This window comes from Dreissena polymorpha, chromosome 5, assembly GCF_020536995.1.
Source record: "Dreissena polymorpha isolate Duluth1 chromosome 5, UMN_Dpol_1.0, whole genome shotgun sequence".
In the NCBI taxonomy this organism is placed as follows: domain Eukaryota; kingdom Metazoa; phylum Mollusca; class Bivalvia; order Myida; family Dreissenidae; genus Dreissena; species Dreissena polymorpha.
The window spans coordinates 27,362,444-27,383,978 of record NC_068359.1 but is presented as its reverse complement, the minus strand read 5'-3'; the positions used below and the strand labels follow the sequence as shown (position 1 = coordinate 27,383,978).

Below are 21,535 nucleotides of genomic sequence, written 5' to 3'. Positions count from 1 at the left end.
ACATGTTGAATAAATAAGTATATATAGCATTTAAAAAAAACTATTTTATACCCAGGGGTGCGCTTATTATGGATTTATTGGTGTCAATTGTTGGACAGTACCTTCCAAAAAATAAAAATAACACAATATAAACCACAATCATCACTTTTGTCATACAGACTAGTTTGAACTTGATTATTAATAATAGTTGATTGTAAATCTAGAGGTGCAACATCATTACTTGAAGACTAATATTTATTGACTCTAAGTTATGTGTGATCAATCTTGTTTACTGACTTTTAATTGAGTTTGAAATACAAGCAGGGTTATTCAGAACTTCTCTCCTTATAATGTATATGAACTTTCTTTATTCACATATATTGTTTAAGGATTGTTGGGTGTTTTACTATGGTATGGTTAAACGCATGATCTAAATAAGACATTTACTGGCACTTTATTGTAATTGGTACTGTTTACATACGACCTACAATCAATGCAGAGTATAAAAACTCATAGTCCGAAGATTGCTTTATATTGAATATGTAACTTGGCTGATAAAATGGCAATCTATATTGCAACTATCTTAGTTTGAGATAAATAAATGATATAAACACTCGTCAATAGACTGTATCAAGATAAATCCGGATAAAACCCCAAACACGTGTTGTTGACGTCTTAGCATTTGACCTGTATATGCATATCAGGTGATTTTAAATAATCAGGTGATTTGACAACATGCGATCATTCATGTGATGAGGTGACCTAAACATAAGATAATTCAAATAGTATCTGTGTTTTAGATATTCAATTTATAGAACACGGGATAATAAAATCAAGGTGTCATTTTCTATACCATGTGATATTCAGATAAAGGTTGCAAGCTATTAGCCAAGTCAGCATTTAATGTCGTGCATGGATATCCAATCGTTTTACTGATTTGCCGTATACAAATGACACGCTGACCCCAAAATATAAAACCTAGTGAACAAGTTAAAAATAACGTTACGACTTAATTTTCATGAACTTGCAGTAGGGGTAACCCCGGTTGTTACGTTACTTTTCAGTCAAAGTCTAGTATCGTTCTATTTGCGAAAACAAAACCATATTTTTCAAAACTAAACATATTTTAATCAATCGATGTAAACACGAGTTTATTTAAATTTATTGACCTTGAATGAAGTGTCCTAAAATGTGTTAATCGCATCTTGCGAATGATAGGTGACACGCTTGATTCAATCATCACTGGATACTTCTAGGTAGCAATTAGCTGCTGATAATATCAGCTTGATATACAGAAAACATACCTATGATAGTAGATTCGTGTATTTCAATACATTTAAATAAACATGTGTTTTAACGTTTAGTTGTGTATTAATAGACTGAAAGGAGGTATGATTCTTGAACTTCCGTAAAATACTCTACATCAATATAATATGTTTGAGATTTTGTAATATCTTCAATACCGTTTACGTAGTTGTTCACAAACATATGGAAATAATAACTACAAATGAAAAAGTATACGTACTGAGGTACCAGTAAACCTATTGTAAATACTTGTAAAATAAAGAAATTGAAGAGGTGTGATCACAAAGAAGGCACAGGGGGCAAAAGTACGTTAATAGACTCTGGAAAAGTGGCATGCATAACTTAGTGACAAATCTTTAAAAACAGACATAATAATACGCACACACTAAGTATTGCTAGTGGGACTTTTCAACACAAAATATGTATACAAACCGTTTTTTTTGTTAAACAGTCAATCTTATGGATGCGACCACTTGTATTAAGCGACCTTTGTCTTATGCGACCATTTTGAAATCCCACGGAGCTTTTTCCCGATATAATGATATTGTATTAAGCGAGTTTTGTCTTACGCGACCAGCGACCGCTGATTTTTGTGTATTTTGATGTCCGAATCTTGAATTAAGCGACCACAAGGAGGTAAAAGTGGTTAATCTATTGATCTTTCAGGGACAAATCTGTGTTAATTGTTTATCTAAGCCGATAAGATGTACTGGTACACCTCTGCTTTGTTTTCACACCAACCATTATGATTATGCTTTGTCTCGTTGACCGATTCTGACTGGTATTGTTGTAGACTGCGTATCAATTTATTTAGTTGAATTTTAGTGGAACGTATAACGCACAGTCTACAGCTTAAATAGTTTACTATGTTGAACGTTAAGAGACAACGCCGATTTTTCTCGAGTATAGATAACAGGTGCAGAAACAATGCACTGTAACAGGTGCAGAAACAATGCACTGTACGCAACAAACATTTCCTGAGAAGTACGGAAAATAAACTATTAATCGGCAACATCTGTCGAAATCCATACATTACCAATTTGTAATTATGTTAATTAGTAGATATTTGTTAGCCAATCACATTGTTATTTTCTTAATAAATTTTCCAATCAGGTCTGTTTGTTTGTTTTCAATTGACGTTTTTTTATTTTTTCAGCTCATTATGTATCATAATTGAGTCAGATTTCCTTAAGCGTACATGCAGAAATTAAAATGTCAAAACGAACAGTGTTAACGTTGAACGAGAAAATTCGGGTTTTGGATTTAAAATTGCAGATGAGTTTGGAGTCGGTAAAACTCAAATTCAGAACATTCTTAAGCGTAAAGCCGAGCTGCTTGAAGAAGTGGAAAATAATGTGTCAGGTGGAAAAAATTTCCTTGTCTTTGTTGTTTTTGCAAATAAATATGTACACACAGATCATTTATAATAAATGAAAATTTATAATAAGTGAAAAAATAAAACACATTATAAGTAAAATATTGTTTATGTATTGTGTTTATATTCATTTTATTATAAAAGTTAAAATCATTGTTGACAAAAGAGATTATCCTTCATATAGATTAAAATTGGGGGTAAGCATTCTTCCAGAATGGCCTTTTTTATTTAAAGAACATTTTATTAAGAGACCACTTTTGATTACTCCCTTAAGTGGTATCTTAATACAATATTGACTGTACTTCTCATATTAAGGATACATATGTGACAGTATTCATTGGGTTGAATTCCTAGATGTGTATTATTTTGTTTTCTATCCCTGTGTGCATTGCTATCAATCTTTCACATATTCTCAATGACTTACTTTCACAATATTATTACATGGGACACTTGCAATAATCAAACTCTCACCTATATGACACCCATGGTCGTTAAACGAATGTACTCATAAAAGCTCCAATCATTCAAGATGAACAAGGCAGAGTTAACGGGTATTTCAGAAAGAACTCCGCGGAAATCATCATTATCAGCATCAATCCCTTGACCGGTTTGGCAATTTTGGGGGGCGGAGAGTGAGAAAAGCCGATAAAAAAATTCTCCTTGAGTCAGGGTCTGCTGTGTGCTGCTGAAAGTAATTTATTCATCGGAAGGGATGTCCATTTCTTTCTTCTGACGGCCTCGATGTTGACCTCCCTCTAGCATGCCCTGGCGAACCGGCTTGCACAGAGAGTCGTGTCTGGTCACGTGTCCAAACCAAGCCAGCTTTTGTTGTATGACAGTCGCAAGTAAGGCCTCCTGTGGACTTACAAGTGTTGCAGTCATGTTCATGAACGTACTAGTTTGTCTTGTGCTCCCCGAAGGAGATACTAAGCAGTCTTTGGAGATATTTATGTTCACATGCCAGTATCCTGCGTTCTGTATCCGCGTAAAGGGTCCAGGTGTCGCAGCCGTAGAGTAGGATGAAGACTACGAAGAAATTGTAGAGCCTGCACTTGGTGGGGAAGCTGATGGATCGGTTTTTTAACAACCTGCTCATTCTTATAATCGCTGCGGTCACCATGACAATTCTTTTTCGGACCTCAGCGGTACTGGTACCATCCTTGGACAGGGTTGGCTCAATTACTTGAAGGTGGCCACTTTTTTTTGCTTCTGGCCGTTCATGGTGATGTCTGCACTTGTGTTCGTCGTGCTCTTAACCATGATCTTCGACTTCTCCATGCTGACCTCTATCCCGTATGCTCCTGCCCTGCCATTGAGTATGTGGGTGAGATCTTGAAGTTCACTGCTGGTGCCACTCATGGGGTCAATGTCATCAGCGAATCTCGAGTTAAAGATAGATCTTCCAACGGTGCAGATAGAGGTGTGATGGTAATAGAGAGTCTACAGCATTATCTTACCTTTTGAATGTAAAGGTTGAGCAGGACGAGAGAGAGCAGACAACTCTGACGAATGCCCAATGATGTCCTGATGAAGTTCCTCTTCTGTCGGTTGAGAAGCACTGCGGTGCTGGCGTTTCCCTAGATTCTTGAATGGCTTGCACCAGACCTTCGTTGATGTTGAATGCTCTCATAACATGCCATAGCTCATCATGTCACATGCGGTCGAAAGCTTTTTTAAAGTCAATGAAGTTGTGAAAATGGTCACGTTGATGCTGCAGGTGTTTCTCAATGATGATGATGAAAAAAAAGATCTGTTCCACCGTGCTCCACCCAGCTCTTAATCCGGCCTGCTTTTGGCTAGCAGTTCCTCTGCTGTATGTTTCAAGTGATTAAGGATAATGCGTGGCATGGAATGACTGATGAGGCTGCTAGTGCGGTTATTCTTAGAACAACTTGAGGTTGCCCTTTTTCAGTAGGGGTTTGACCGGTGACGGGGTCCCCTCCTTGGGCCACTGCTTTTCCTACCAGATATTTTGGCATAGTACCGTCATTGCTGCTGTCGTTGCATCTCCTCCGTGCTTAATCAGCTGGGAAGGGACGTAGTCCACTACAGGGGATTTTGCTGGCTTAAGACTACTTCTTCCTCAGACTACACTCTGCCTGGAAATCAGCGGATCCGCAAAGCATCGCAACCATGGCATTTCTGATTACAAATCTGTGTATGCAGCGTGATAAGGCAGCTTAGGCACGACGATGCTAATGCCTCGACGGAAATGTGCAGATTATACAAATCATTAGCCAAAATACCACAAGTTGTTCCACATTTAATGAAACTAAGGCAATCGAAGGCGCATAACTGCATGTAACAATATATCATATTTGTCATATGCAAACATGCACTCATCTTCTTCTGAATGCATATGACAGCAAAACAGGAAACTGTTTCATCTATCATAACCGCATACTTTGCAAGCTCATTGCTCATTTTGAATTCGTATCAACACCGACATTTGCAAAGTTTCATTAGAATTTCTAAACAAATGAATTTGCGTTGGATATGCTATTGCTTTTATATAACGGGTTCAGCAAATTGCGATTCAGTTCAATCTTGCATCTGCACTCTATCAATAGTGTAAAAAGCGTTCCATAAAAAACTTCTCCAATCATGAATATCGTTTAAAGAAATTCTCTGCATCGCCCAATATTTTTTGCAAAACAATCATCCATTGAAAAATGTGTTCACACGCATGCAATTAATAATGTGACCTGCATGCATGCAATTAATAATGTGAACTTCATTTAACTTCACTCAGAGACGAACAATAATTATTGTCCTTCTGAGACTGAAACAATGAGTGTGTAATGGGTAAATGCCAATAATCATACCATCAGTGTGTTTATTTACAAGTATGACCATCCTAGATACATCTTGTCTGTATTCTGTATCAGTGTTGATTCCTAAAGTTGAATGTCATAAACGAAGTCAAAAATAAAATATATGATCGTTCATAATCCGATTTTAAATCCAATCAGTTCATGCTTTTGTTTAAAATCCTAACATGGTGAGCTAATTGTTTGGATTCAACTCTAGTTTTAGTTTGTTGTTAATGGAACTTTCGTTGATATTTGCATTTACAATCGCTTAAGAAATAATAAAATATACAACAAGAGCACCGCCTTGCGGGTGCAGACCGCTCATCTATTTTCTTTTTAAAGGTGAAGGGACTCTCATTTTCAATCACAAAGGAGGGAGGGGTGGAGTGAAGAGGGGTGTATAGCATGGGAATGTGGACATTTATTACATTATTTTCCCAAAATGGGAAAAAAAATGCTAAAAAAAAAAAAAAAATCGGGGGGGGGGGGGGGGGGGGGGGTATAGTGTGAGGGTGTGGCGGTCATTTGTGAGATGATCTTAAAAAAAAAAATAAATAGGGGGGGGGATTCGGGTGGGGGGCGGGGGGGGTGGGGGGATTCTTGGTTGCGATGGTTGGACGGTATTTCAAACATAAAATAAATATTTGTGTTTTTTATCGGTTTCAAAAAATAATAATTTGGGGGGGGGGTGTGGTGGAGGTATAGTGTGAGGGTGTGGTCATTTGTGAGATGATCTTAAAAAAAAAAAAAATTGGGGGGGGGGATTCGGGGGGGGGGGAGGGCACGGGGGATGGTTTGGGTGGAGTCTATTGTGGTATGTAAGGTAAGAGTAGTTTTGTCAAAGTATCAATCAAATCTTATCATAAATAAAGAAGTTATGGCAATTTAAGCAAAATTTTATAATTTGACCTTGAGATTCAAGGTCATTCAAAGGTCAAGGTAAAATTCAACTTGCCAGGTACAGTAACCTCATGATAGCATGAAAGTATTTGAAGTTTGAAAGCAATAGCCTTGATACTTAAGAAGTAAAGTGGATCCAAACACAAAATTTAACCATATATTCAAAGTTACTAAGTCAAAAAAGGGCCATAATTCCGTAAAAATGACAACCAGAGTTATGCAACTTGTCCTTTTACTGTACCCTTATGATAGTTTGCGAGTGTTCCAAGTATGAAAGCAATATCTATGATACTTTAGGGGTAAAGTGGACCAAAACACAAAACTTATCCAAATTTTCAATTTTCTGAGTATAAAGGGCCCATAATTCTGCCCAAATGCCAGTCAGAGTTACATAACTTTGCCTGCACAGTCCCCTTATTATAGTTAATAAGTGTTGCAAGTATGAAAGCAATAGCTTTGATACTGTAGGAATAAAGTGGACCTAAACACAAAACTTAACCAAATTTTCAATTTTCTAAGTATAAAAAGGGCCCATAATTCTGTCAAAATGCTAGTCAGAGTTACATTACTTTGCCTGCACAGTCCCCTTATGATAGTTAGTAAGTGTTGCAAGTATGAAAGCAATAGCTTTGATACTTACGGAATAAAATGAACCTAAACGCAAAACTTAACCAAAATTTTCAATTTTCTAAGTATAAAAAGGGCACATAATTCTGTCAATTTCACGCCAGAGTTATCTAACTTTGCCTGCCCAGTCCTCTCATGATGGTAAGTAAGTGTACCAAGTTTGAATGCAATAGCATTGGCAGGGGACAAAAATATTCATAAACTGCACTTGTCCTGCAGGACGAGTGCATTAAAATTTTCACTCGTCCTGCAAACACACGCACTCGTCCTTCAAATATATGTGAAATAAAGATTGCAAAGGGCTGGTATGACTTATAAAAATTCCTAAAGTATATCACTGCTAAGCAGTGAAATAAGTTACTTTATTTATGAGGAACAAAAAATAAATATTTTTTTCTAATGCTCGCGTGCTTTCCATTTCGGACGTTTGAACATCGCCCCCGCCCCCTTTTAAGAACGCTCGTATGGCAGACATTTTTCAAACGAAATTCAGACTGGTTTAAATCTGGTTTAAAACCGTACTTCGCGCTTAAATAATTCTTTAAGTCAATACTAACAGTGACTGCAGTCGCATGGTTCCCTGTCAACATGTACGCGCAAAGCTTACACCAAAAAGCCAATATTTACTCGGGACACAAGTCTCGCTTAACAACACGCACCTGCTGTATAAAATTTACAATTACAATTTCCGGTTCATTCGCATTCTACTTTCGGAATAGATATGCTTTTAGAAAATGATTTTATTAAATGAAAAATAGTCTTACTGGTCAGAAAATTCATTTTTAACATCAGCTTTTTTTCACTCGTCCTGTAGGACGAGAGCTTTAGGGAAATTCACTCGTCCTTTCAAGATTTCACTCGTCAATACGAGTGGACGAGTGGAATTTTTGTCCCCTGATTGATACTTTCTGAGAAAAGTGGATCTAAACGCAAAACTTAACCGGACGCCGACGCAGACGCTGACGCCAAGGTGATGACAATAGCTCATAATTTAAAAAAAAAAAATAGATGAGCTAAAAATGCATTCAAGTTGATATCAGTCTCAGTAAGGTTTTTAATATCAAAATAAGATACGAAATTGTATTGTTCTTCATGTAACTAAGCTTTAATTTTAGAAAATGTTTAGAGGAATCAAAGTTTATAGTTTTAAAGTTTGAAGTCATTTTTGTCACACAAACTGAGGCTGGCTGTTGCAATATATATATATAACTCTAAGCTCTACAAGCGTTAATTGTCACATATACTAATACTCATGTCTAAAATACCCAAATAATACGAGTTTAAGATAAACCCAACTTGGACATCAAAACTGAGACCGGAAACGGCTGCCATCTTGAAAAAAATCGATGCCATTTTATTGAAAACGCACATCAAACTTAGTTTTTATACCAAATTGCATGTTTCCTTGCTGATTTTCTAAAAACAAAATCCATTTTTATGTAAGCTGCCCAACTTGTTCACATAAACTGAGACCAGAAATGGCGGGCATCTTGTACCTGGACGCCATCTTGAATGTTTAACTAACTAAAGGATTTATCAAAAGTGTGTATCAAACTAAGTGTTTGTACCAAATGTCATGCTAAATTGAAGATTTGCACAGTTTTTACGCACAGTTGCTTAAGATATACCCAACATGGCTGTATAGATTGAATCGGAAATGGTGGCCATCTTGAAAATGGCCGCCATTTTGAATTTTTGAGTGCCTAACGATTTCTATCAATAGTGCATATCAAACTGTCAGAGTTAATGCAAAATTTCATGCTTGCTTACAGATTTGCAAGATTTTTATGTTAATTCTCCTAGCTAATAATGGAAAGAATTGTTGATGCAATCAATTTATGCTAAATATAAATGTGCTGAAGACATTAAATTATGACACAGTATAGTCAGGGCCAGTATTCATAAAGCACCTAAGGTTTAAGGAGAAAATTTCCTTAGTTATCAAACAATTTTCCTAAGGTAAGGATTTCCTTAACTTTCGTATTCAAAACATACCTTAGGTATCACCTAAGGTAAGACTTTACCTTAAATACTTAGGGGAAATTAATGTGTTTTCGTTTCTTAAATAATTCTTAAACTTGACCGTTCACTCAGAAATATTACTATATTTAGTAACATGACGCTAGTAAGAGCTCGCAAAATGGCGGAACACGTTCACTGAACAAATGTGTAGTCAGAATAATTCGTAATATTTCACGTGATGGATAGCTAATTAATAAAAAAAGTGCATAGCGTACGAGGTTTACGCTTCCGGCATCTGTCGAAACAGTTGTCTCAAAATGTCTGTATCAATTTTATGCTGTTGTCATTGATCTCTTTATCAACAACAAACGTATCACACATTTTCATGATTTTGACAAAACACGGAAGTTCTGTAAATAGGAAAAAGTTGGAAAAAACGGCGACGCAGAGAGCCCCGAATTTTGTTATTCAAGAAACTGTCCTTTTTGCGAAATTGATGGGCGAGGACTTTAGAAACTTTAGATTTTCCTTATATAAATTTGACTGACAGATTACGGTACCAGTCATAAGTTTTGTTATTATGAAAATTCAATGATTTCCCCTTTATATGTAGATGCACCTTGATGAGTTCTAAACGCCACACCCATTTTTGGGTCAAAGGTCAAGGTCACTGTGACCTCTTAAAAAAAATTCTGAAAAGCTTTCGCAGCCGAGCGTGGCACCCGCTATGCGGTGCTCTTGTAATTGCATATATTGCATGTGTTTTCATATTGCTTATTATGAAATTAGAGTAATCCTTTTTTAGTTTTAGGTATGAAAGCTAAGTGCACAGAATAATAAAGTATATTATTTAATTTTTAATGAATTGAAATAATTGAATTTTTAATTGGTTAACAATAACATATTTAGGCAATGGTTAAATAAATGTTTCATCATTTCATGATGTAGTTCATTTGCACAAACATTAATCAAAAGCAATATAAAACAAGAGCTGTGTTTGTCAGTAAAAAAATGCCTCCTACTGCACCTTTTTGTATACCTTTGACCTTGAAGGATGACCTTGACCTTTCAGCAATCAAAATGTGCAGTTCCATGAGATACACATGCATGCCAAATATCAAGTTGCTATCTTCAATATTCCAAAAGTTATGACCAAACTTTAACCAAGGTTAACGTTTTGGGACAAAAACATGCAATGATATTTTACCTTGAAGGATGACCTTGACTTTTCATCACTCAAAATGCGCAGCTCCATGAGATACACATGCATGCTGAATATGAAATTGCTATCTCTGATATTGCAAAAGCTATTTTAAATACCGGTAATTCTTGATATGCACACAAAAGCAATATTATTTACAAACACACTATCAGCCAACTGAATAGTTTACATTTTAGTGTGATACAAATATACACCTTCAGTTTTATGGTATTTGTGTATTGTGTTAAAATATATCGTAAATTATTTACACATGGATCTTGATCACATAAACTTGTGTAAAATATGGATGATTGAACGTGTGGTGTTATCAATATTTACCATCTTTTGATAAACTAGCTACAAATACATGTACATATCTTTTTAAGTGTAACCTATTTATCACAAATCTATGTGATAATTTTGTGTAGTTAACATATTACTCTATGGAATCAATTGACAACCTTTCTAGAGAAACAACAATTAAATGTTAAACTATCTCTCTTAAACATCAGTTTATGGGTAAATACCTTCAAAATACCAGTCAGGTTAATAACGCTGTGAATTAAATTATTATATTAATGAAATATGTCATATTCAGCATGAAAAACAGAAAACAAACACCTACAATTTTTATCAATTATTTAAAACTTAAGATTTAAATTGAAAAAGAAATAGCCCTCAACAATGATACACTTCATATATTTGAACATAAATGGAAACACATTAAACTTTCATAACAAGTCCAGTTTGCTTCCACCCACTTTATGCAACTCATCTGTTTTCATAAGTATTCTGTTTTTTAAACATCTGTCACAAACAACCAAAGAAAAAAATACAGATTAATTTTTTTTTAATCAAAAAGAAACCACAAGGTCAAAAAAGTTTAAATTAGCATTTCTTGTATAACAATTTTGAACATTATTGCTGCTACATGGTATCACTTTGTATATACATGTATACATTGTATATACATGTATACATTGTATGTCTTATATTGAATAGAAAAAAAAGAAATGTCAAAGCAAATAAATAATAAATCTTTCAATTAAAGTAACAATCACGCTCAAAAATATAGAATATTTCGTTAAATAAAGCTAACCCATAAAAAAATCAATGTTCCTTTTAGCAAAATGCAAAATTTCAACGTTAGATGTTGTCTGGTAGGATTGATTTAACGAGATACAAAATGCTCGTTTGTATTTTTTGTGGCCACAAATAATTCCTTTTATATCTCCAGTGAAATATCCGAACATTTACGGGCGAACACGAGATTGGATAGGTAAGTGTCGGAAGCATGACGTAGCTCTCATGAATAATCATTCTGTGAAATCAAAATGAATTCTGGGTAACTGGAACTTAGCGAATGCCAAAATGGCTTGTATAAATTATGCAAATGAACGCAACTCGAATGAATCCGATCCTGACTCGAAAGCAAAAGTAGATTACATCGTGGAACGATATTTAGATATTTAGATGCTTAAAACTTACCGAATGCTTGTAATATAACGTTTTTACATCAATGTTACTTGTTTTAGGGTTTATCGTAATTAACCATCGTATGGTACTACTTGTTGTCGACTGTTTTTATATAGCATAATACAGTAGCCGTATGTATTGGTGAGCGTGATAGTGACTTTAACACAAAAGAAGATAGTTTTAAAATATCAACTTTATTATTGAAAATGAAATGCAAATGTTATCATTAAATAACATTTTGTTATTTCCATTATTATTATATTTTAATTGCAATCTGCATAATTTGAATGCACTTATTAAGAAGAGGAAGTTTGAGCTCCATATAAAATTGTATAAGGTCCTGTTGGGCCGTGTTGGCGCATTTGCAGGAGGAATACTTATATAATGTTTAGTTAAACAAACTGCACAGTATTCGTTTGTTATTATGGAGATAAAACTATAGACCTTGAACTACGTCCACATTGTGTATTCCAAATGATTTTGGGGTAAATTGTAGGCTTCAGTGTTCAATTACAATTTTTGCTTCATAATTCTTTAAATTAAGTATGCAAGTTTATTTGCATGAATAGGTGTGTGAACATAACTTAATAAATAATGTGAAAAATATTATGATCTAAAAAATTATTTCCATCATAGTCCTGTAACAAAGGCCATGTTCATTTCCATTGTAATTTTCAGAATGATCTTGTAAGGCAGCCATGTCTGAATTATCTGTGTGCAGCTTTCTAACATTTCATATATCCTGGTCTATCGTAAGTTGGGTGTCATTGTCATAATTTCATAATTCAATGCAAGTAAGTGATATAATTAATTGTTGTCATATAATTATACTTTATATAAACAGAGTGATTTCATTATGCAATTATGACAATGGCACCCAGATCGTATTTCACTGTTCTCTGTGACTCAAATTCGAGGACGAATTCCAACATGGCAGGGGAGAATGTCATGGTACCGAACTTAAGTGGGATTGGTGAAAAGATGTGTGTCGGCCAGGTTAGCTCAGTCGGGAGAGCATTCGCCATGTAAGCGAGATGTCCCGGGTTCGAGTCCCGAATTGGCCGCACACTTTTCACCACCCGGCGACAGTAGCGTTTAATGAGTGTAATTTGATAGTTCTAAGTTGATCAAGAACATTACCATATTTACTGTGACATAACGTCTGGCCATGCTGAAAAAAGGGCAGTCAGTTATGTTAGAAAATAAATAAATTAAATATATTTAGTACTTACTCGATAATTCCGAGATGAAACACACATTCATTCAGTGCGAAAGGGAAAACAAACACAATCTGACATGCGATACAGCATAACCAGAATGTCAGATATGTAAACATATCCCAGTCGCAAGTCTATAACGTCTGCTATTTTCACATTAAAATCATATTCTTTCCATTTATTGAAACATGATCATTGATTCATCCAAAGAAATGGCGTAAAATGGTAACACAACTCAAATTATTATGAATGAAAATCACGTCCAACGTCGAATGACAACAATATTACTTCCGCTACATGTTGAAGAAAACATACACATTTGATGAAATTTTGTTTAAATTCGACGAAAACCTCTGAAACACGTCTGCTACGATGCCATGTTTAAGGTGATTTCTTTGGAATTAAGGGAGGTGTCTATGTCCCTTAACTTTTAAGGAAAAAACGGTGAACTTTTTTTTTTTTTTTTTTTTTTTTGTTAAACTTTAAATATATATGTTAACCTGATCCAGTGTAGAAAATAGAAAATATTGCATAATTAAATTATCTGTTGCCTTAAATTTGTTTTAAAAAACAGTAAAATATGTTAAATTGATTATTTTTTTTAAAGACTGTTTTCACCTCAAAAAAGGCCAGGCCCTTTCTCCAAAATCAGATAAAAACACCTGCACTTATCACACATGTTCATAATATTTTGTAAACTTTTAATAATATGTTATCAAAATAGTCGTTATTTACCAGTTAACGGCATCTTTGAAATAAAAGAAACACTATTAACATGCGATTATTCCCAATTGAGCCAGTTTTGTGATTATTTTTTTTTTCAAAATGGGTTTTTTTACGACGCAAAATTCCCAAATTCCAGTGTGGCGTTTTTCCAAAATGGAGCTGAAAAGGCCTGGTAGTATTGTTTACGTGTAAAGTCAGTTTTTTTTTCTCCACTTTTTGGAGAGATAGCCCATGGCTTTGGAATTGGGAATTTTATCGGCATTTTCATGAAATTGGGAAATTAATTCATTAGCCTTTTTTTTCCACACGAAAAGTCCACTAATTAGGGAAATGCTAAATTTGATATAATACTTTATAATCATTAAAATTAAAAGAACACAATCATAAAATAATTTGTAAAATGTAATTGAATTAAAATTGAGATAAAATACGCATAAGACACTGCTTTCTAAAAAAAGAAAAAAAAAAATTTTTTTTGGAAATTGGGAATTTTGTGCCACATTTTGGGAAAACAATATACTTTTTGGGATTGGGAACATAGCTGAATTTCAGCTATAAAATCGGGCCAAAAAAAACCTGTAAGTATATTAAAAATTTGGTGATGATTTATATTTGATTTGCCAGTGTCCAAACATGTGTCATGGGGGATCAGTGTATGTGACATACATGTATCTAAGTTCTGTATGATATAATTGGGTTGAAAGCCAAACATACATATTAAGAGTAGTGTATAATCACTTGTCTCAATGAATGGATTCTTTTTCTTAATTAACTTTTTGTTTTCTAATTTTATTTTCCCCATTTTTTTATCTTTTTGTGTAGGAATTTTTAATTTTATTTGCAGATTTCAGTCTGAAGACCAACTTTGCTTTTACAACATTTATGTTTGAAATTGTTCAATCTATAAACAAACTTTTAGTTGGAAAGTTTGTAACGCCATCTTTAAAAAAACAATTTTGATATTTAAACATTCAGTCTGGAGCAGGATGTTTTGTACATTGTTCTTTTGTGGTTCAATACAGAGTCGAGAATGCACACTTTAACCACTAGTTAATAACAATCAGTGTTATTCGTTACAAGGAAGATTTTAGGCTGGCAAGTATATTCATAATGACAAATATTAAACTGAAACTGAAAGGCACACTGCACTAAACAATGCTTTCATTGTTACTTCTTACTTGGAAAAGTATTGTTAGTATTACCCATATTGGTAAAAGAGGTTTGATTTTAGAAGATTCAATTCGTACTCTAATGCAATTTTAAACAAGCTCCACAAGATACTTTGCACATTATTTGTAAATGACGGACATTTGTAATTTATTATAGAATATATCAATGTGCTATGTTTTTTCCTAGACCATCAATGACAGTATAGTACTTGCATATTAATGCATATATTGTTATCATTTATTTCGATGGTTTTCATACCTTGATACGAGAATTATTTCCTTTTTGCCTTATACAAATGGCTTGAGCAAACGTTTTGGTTCAAATTGTAGAATAAAGTGAATTTTAACAAGTTTGCAATTCCACTGCAATTTACGTTACCATTTTAAACTTTGTTTTCATTAATGTTCATTCTACCACCACACTTACCTATTTTTTGTAGACAGATTATGAAATGAAAGATTCCAATAAATATTGCAGGGCTTTTTATTCTTCTTTGCATGTGGCCTGGGTCAGCCATCTCACAATTTTGACGCAAGCATTTCACAAATCTTATGAATCCAAACTATTTTACAAAAACAGTCTTTGTAAACTGATTGACATTAAACAAACATTTTATATTCAAAAGAACAATTTATGTTGATGTTTTTGTTTGTATTTCTTATTTCGCAAATTTGGTTTCCTTCTCAGGTAACGGGCTATGCTTGTTTTAATGGATTATAATTAGTCAACGCCAGGCGGGGGATATACGTTTGTATCAGTCCGCCTTTATAATCAGTCCATCCCTCCGGCTGTTTGTCACAAACTTTTTAGGGCTTTATCTCGGCCGAAATTTTATGTACGACGTAGGTGTATAGATATAAATTAGGAGAAGGCGGGGGATATCATTTATACAATTTTGCTTGTTGTTACAGAATTAAAAGTATAAAACTGGTGAAAACAAATTTGTAAAGTAACCTGAACTAATAAACCACACCATTGCTTCATAAAATAAGTAAAGTGTATAGTAAAACTTTAGGTCCTTTGTTTAAAAAAGTCAAAATAGGGCGCAGATGCAGATTCGTTCAAGTCTATAGTCACTTCAATGAAATCACAGTAAGATTTAAGCAGTCACTTTTACAACAAAAATGGCTTGAATAAGAAAAATCATTAGACAAAAGTCAAAACCCATGAGTAATTAAGTGATAATCAATTGCAAGAAAGTGCAGCAAGCTGTAGTTAATTATTGTATTTGTATCCATGTACATGTTTATGCGTTAACATTAATAAAAGTTCGAATCATTTCTATTCAAATTAATTATGTCCCCCTTCGAAGAAGAGGGGGTTTATTTTTTTGCTCATTTCCGTCGGTCGGTCGGTCCATCCTACAGATGGTTTTTGGATGATAACTCAAGAACGCTTACGCCTAGGATCATGAAACTTTATAGGTACATTGATCGTGATTCGCAGATGACCCCTATTGATTTTCAGGTCACTAGGTCAAAGGTCAAGATCACAGTGACTCGAACCAGTAAAATGGTTTCCGGATGATAACTCAAGAACGCTTATGCCTAGGATCATGAAACTTCATAGGTACATTGATCATGACTGGCAGAATAAATTAAATAATCGAGGGCTGCCCGCAAGACTGTCTTAACTGCTTTTTTTGAAATTTTACAGGAGAAGCAAAAAACAGCACATTTTCTCCATTCTTATTGTTAACAACAAAATACTTCACATTTTATTAAAGAATGGAGAAACAAATATATTTCATATAATCAAGAAAATATATCTTAATAAAAATAATAACTTTGTAGAATTAATTGACTTACTACTCTCTTGCGCTGAAATTGGACATGTTCGGGATTTTGAATTCCCTGCAATACTGTTGTAAGTCAACTTACTACAGTATTGCAGGAAATATTAATGGTAAGCAATACTTTTTTTCTCTGCAATACAATAGTAAGGGTTATAGAAATAACATAAACATTCTTAAAAAGGGAACTTTTTTTATTTTTTTACTTTTTCAACAAATGTAACACTAAAAATTTGCATATTTGCATATATTTGGCATTTGGTGTGAAAAATTTAACAAAGTTTAATGGTATTGTCAATATTTTTATCACATTCGCTGATAAAAGAGTACATAAACATGGAAAATACTGCAAATTGATTATCAATAACCTTATTATTTTAATAGATAGGCAAAACATTACATTTCTTAACTATTTCATGATTTGCTCCATTTTGTATTATAAAAACATAAGTTTCCAGTAATTTCAATAGTTCAGTGCACACATAAGATAGAACTTAAACCAATAAAATAACAATCGTAACTGACAGCAGGCAAATTGTTTTGTATAATAATTTTTATGCCCTCAGAAGGAAGGCATATAGTGATCGGACTGTCTGTCCGTCCCTCTGTCTGTCACACTTTGAGTTTAGGTTTTGAAAAATGCAAAATATATGTGGCCAAATATATGTGGCCAAATCGCTCATTTTATGAATACTTTTGCAATATTTAAGATAGCAACTTGATATTTGGCATGCATGTGTATCTCATGGAGCTGCACATTTTGAGTGGTGAAAGGTCAAGGTCATCCTTCAAGGTCAGAGGTCAAATACATGTGGCCCAAATCGCTTATTTTATAAATACTTTTGCAATATTGAAGATAGCAACTTGATATTTGGCATGCATGTGCATCTCATGGAGCAGCACATTTTGAGTGGTGAAAGGTCAAGGTCATTCTTCAAGGTCAGAGGTCAAATATATGTGGCCCAAATCACTTATTTTATGAATACTTTTGCAATATTGAAGATAGCAACTTGATATTTGGCATGCATGTGTATCTCATGGAGCTGCACATTTTGAGTGGTGAAAGGTCAAGGTCAAGGTCATCCTTCACAAGGTCAAGGTCATCCTTCAAGGTCAAACATCATATAGGGGGACATTGTGTTTCACAAACACATCTTGTTTTACTCTGTCAGACATACCTTATCAAGTTAAACAATAATTAAGAAATAACAATAAAACAAATTTCTGGACAATGTTTAAAGTATTATTCAAATTAGAATAGTAATGTCTAATTTTGTAGCATTTATAAACCAAGACATTGTTCTTGTCCATTTTAACAACTTAACAGCAAGTATAGTTGACAGGTCTGTAGATACAAATAAATAGCACTTATGCAAATTCATGATTGCATTCTAGTTTATTGTTGTGCATAAGAACATACTGGTGAATAAAAATAAGTATTATTCATACATGAACGTCAGTATAATTCTGTATAATATTGCCATGCTAAAATATGACCTATTTGAGTTACTGGTGGGATAACAATACAATAATTATCAATAACACCTTTAGACAACCATAAGGCAGACCAGGAGGCGGCTGCAGTAGGCCCTACGGCGGCCGCTGATCAGGACGTCAACAAAATGGACACGAGTTGTGAGGTCATCCCGACCACCGGCCATGTGGATCTGGTTTATAGCACCATGGTAACCAACCGTGAGGTGTCTAGTTATCGGAATCCCACTGGTAACAGCCAGCAGGAGTTGTCCAGCTATAATAGAAGTGCTGTAACCAACTGTGAGGTGTCTAGTTATCAGAATCCCACTGGTAACAGCCAGCAGGAGTTGTCCAGCCATGATAGCACCGCAGTAACCAACAGTGAGGTGTCTATTTATTGGAATCCCACTGGTAACAGCCAGCAGGAGTTGTCCAGCTATGATAGAAGCGCTGTAACCAACTGTGAGGTGTCAAGTTTTCGGAATCCCACTGGTAACAGCCAGCAGGAGTGGTCCAGCTATGATAGCACCGCTGTAACCAATAGTGAGGTGTCTATTTATTGGAATCCCACTGGTAACAGCCAGCAGGAGTTGTCCAGCTATGATAGAAGCGCTGTTACCAACTGTGAGGTGTCTAGTTATCGGAATCCCACTGGTAACAGCCAGTAGGAGTTGTCCATCCATGATAGCACCGCAGTAACCAACAGTGAGGTGTCTAGTTATCGGAATCCCACTGGTAACAGCCAGTAGGAGTTGTCCATCCATGATAGCACCGCAGTAACCAACAGTGAGGCGTCTAGTTATCGGAATCCCACTGGTAACAGCCAGCAGGAGTTGTCTAGCTATGATAGCACCGCTGTAACGAACTGTGAGGTGTCTACTAATCGAAATCCCACTGGTAACAGCCAGCAGGAGTTGTCCAGCTATGATAGCACCGCGGTAACCAACCATAAGGTGTCTATTTATTGTAATCCCACTGGTAACAGCCAGCAGGAGTTGTCCAGCTATGAAAGCACCGCGGTAAACAGCTGTGAGGTGTCTAGTTATCAGAGTCCCACTGGTAACAGCCAGCAGGAGTTTTCCAGCTATAATAGCGCTCCGGTAAACAGCCGTGAGGTGTCTAGTGATCGGAATCCTACTGGTAACAGCCAGCAGGAGTTGTCCAGCTAAATTAGCATCACGGTAACAAATAGTGAGGTGTCTTTTTTTTACTTGAATTCCACTGGTAGCAGCCAGCAGGAGTTTTCCAGCTATGATATTACCACGGTAATCAACCTTAAGGTGCCTAGTTATCGGTATCCCACTGGTAACAGCCAGCAGGAATGTCCAGCCATGATAGCACCGCAGTAACCAACAGTGAGGTGTCTAGTTATCAGAATCCCACTGGTTACAGCCAGCAGGAGTTGCCAGCTATTATAGAACCGAGGTAAACAGCCATGAGATGTATCGGTATCCCAATGGTTAAAGCCAGCAGGAGTTGTCCAGCTATGATAGCAGTTTGCAAAGCCTTTGTTCCCCAAGCGTCTGTTGTTGCAGTTGGACCATGTGGTGGTGACAGGCATGCTGATACCGTTTGATGTCGCATCAAGCATCCTCGTCCCCCTCAAATCGCTAGGTTTGCCCCTGGAAAGGCCCAATAGAGAGCTACTATCTAGTCCATATAGTCCTGTTTTTGTTTCCTTACTTAGAGGCCCCTTTAACAACCCATTTGTCAGGTATGCATCAGAGCGCGGTTGACGATCACGAAGTGCAGGCGATATCCAGAGAAACTTCCATGGAGGTGACGCACCTCCACCCTGTTCCCAACAATCTTCCTGTTCTGAGTAACCCCCCGGTCCCAAGTAATCCCCCGACCCACTGGGATCGGGATGTTCTGACCAGGCTGCCAAAGAGACTGCTATATGATGGGAGGAGAAATTGGTTTGTATTTAAAGGCAAATTGGAGTAGTACGCAAAGATGGCTGGTTGGAAGTGGCGCCAGGGAGCTACCCGCCACTTTGCAGAGGTGTTTCCATGTTGCCCATCAGGAAGTAGGCTAGTCCTAGACCATTGGTCAGATCGGGCACTGACACTGGCAACCACAGTGTTTCGTGATCTGCCCTTCGCATACACCGCTGAGCAGGCAGTGACGGAAGTTTTGTCAAGGTTTGCTTGACGAGGAGGTCGGCAAGCATGTAAGCCTGCAGTCACACATTGATGGGTGGATGCAATGCACAGGATGAAAATATATAGCCATGTTCAGTCCGCTTGCGCTGCGGCTCCAAGAAATTTCCAAGAGGATTTGCAAGAAGAATTGAGGTGGGTTCATGAGGTGAAATAGGCACCCACTCCAGATGGGTTCAGTGAGCCGTTGGTCGACAAATTGACCCAGGTGGTCGAGCAGCTGCTGGATGCTGTGGTGCGATTGTCCAACTCTTTTGGAAGTTCAAGCGTTGATCCCTGTGTCCAACAAACGGGTAAGCTGCTCCGAAATGAAGGAGGCTACGCTGAGTACCCTGTGGAAGGCCCCTACTAAGGGAACTTCCGAAACTGGTGGTACAACGACCGACGCCAGGATAGGTATCCCGTTGGTGTGGGTGGTGGCGGTCCATGTGGATACGGGAAACAGACCACCCATGAACGTGGTCCTGGTCCCAATGCTTATGAAATTGGAGCGGGAAACAGGTGAAACAATTGTTACCATACTGGGTACCAAGGTTCAAATTTCCATCCCGAGGGATCGCAGTGAGGCAGATATGGTTCTAATTGGGGAAAGTTTACTAGACGGCACATATCGCGCCTTACGCGTGGTGGTTTGGGACATTTCCAGCGTACCCGTGTGACCAATTAATATTTTTATATGTGCAAAAGAAAACCAATGCTTTTTTACCTGCACAATGAATAATTTACAGATTAAGTAATGCTTAAATCTCATTATCTACTTTTATATAAAAGTATTAACTGGGATGCTTAAATTAAAGAAACAACAACGTAATAATTTAATAGTCTTATCTTTGGCATGGTTTTAAAAAGGTGCATCAAAAATCTGATCTTGTAGGTATAATATGAGATGTATGAGTTTGAAAATAACTCAAGATGTTGTACAAAACCATTTTAAACCATTTTTCAAGATAAACTGATGATGCCATCAACATTATGACATCACATTGAGTTGACTGAGACTGTATTGCAGGAACAAATACCATGAAGATCAATGTCTGTGCAATAATGTAGTAAGTTGACTTACTACTGTATTGCAGGAATTTTTATTTGCAGAATGAGATAAGACTATATTGCATTATAGACATATACACTATTTGCTTTAAGAATAAAGCAAAACTTTTTTTTGCAGTGATGTAAAACATGCTAACAGGTATAAAAATGCAATAAAGTCAATTTTGTAAAAATATGCAGTTAAGACAGTCTTGCGGGCAGCCCTCTAGATGACCCCTATTGATTTTAAGGTCACTAGGTCAAAGGTCAAGGTCACGGTGACTCGAACCAGTAAAATGGTTTCCGGATGATAACTCAAGAATGC

At 36.0% G+C, this 21,535-nt stretch overlaps 1 protein-coding gene and 1 non-coding gene across 2 annotated transcripts in view; both read left to right on the top strand.

Annotated features, from left to right (window-relative positions):
- LOC127831123 (uncharacterized) overlaps positions 1 to 21,535 on the top strand; it is a 226,708-nt gene that overhangs the window by 152,663 nt on the left and 52,510 nt on the right. The gene's annotated exons all lie outside the window — the stretch shown is intronic.
- On the top strand, positions 12,629 to 12,702 carry Trnat-ugu (transfer RNA threonine (anticodon UGU)). Its single transcript has one exon. It is a non-coding gene; the product is annotated as a tRNA-Thr (tRNA).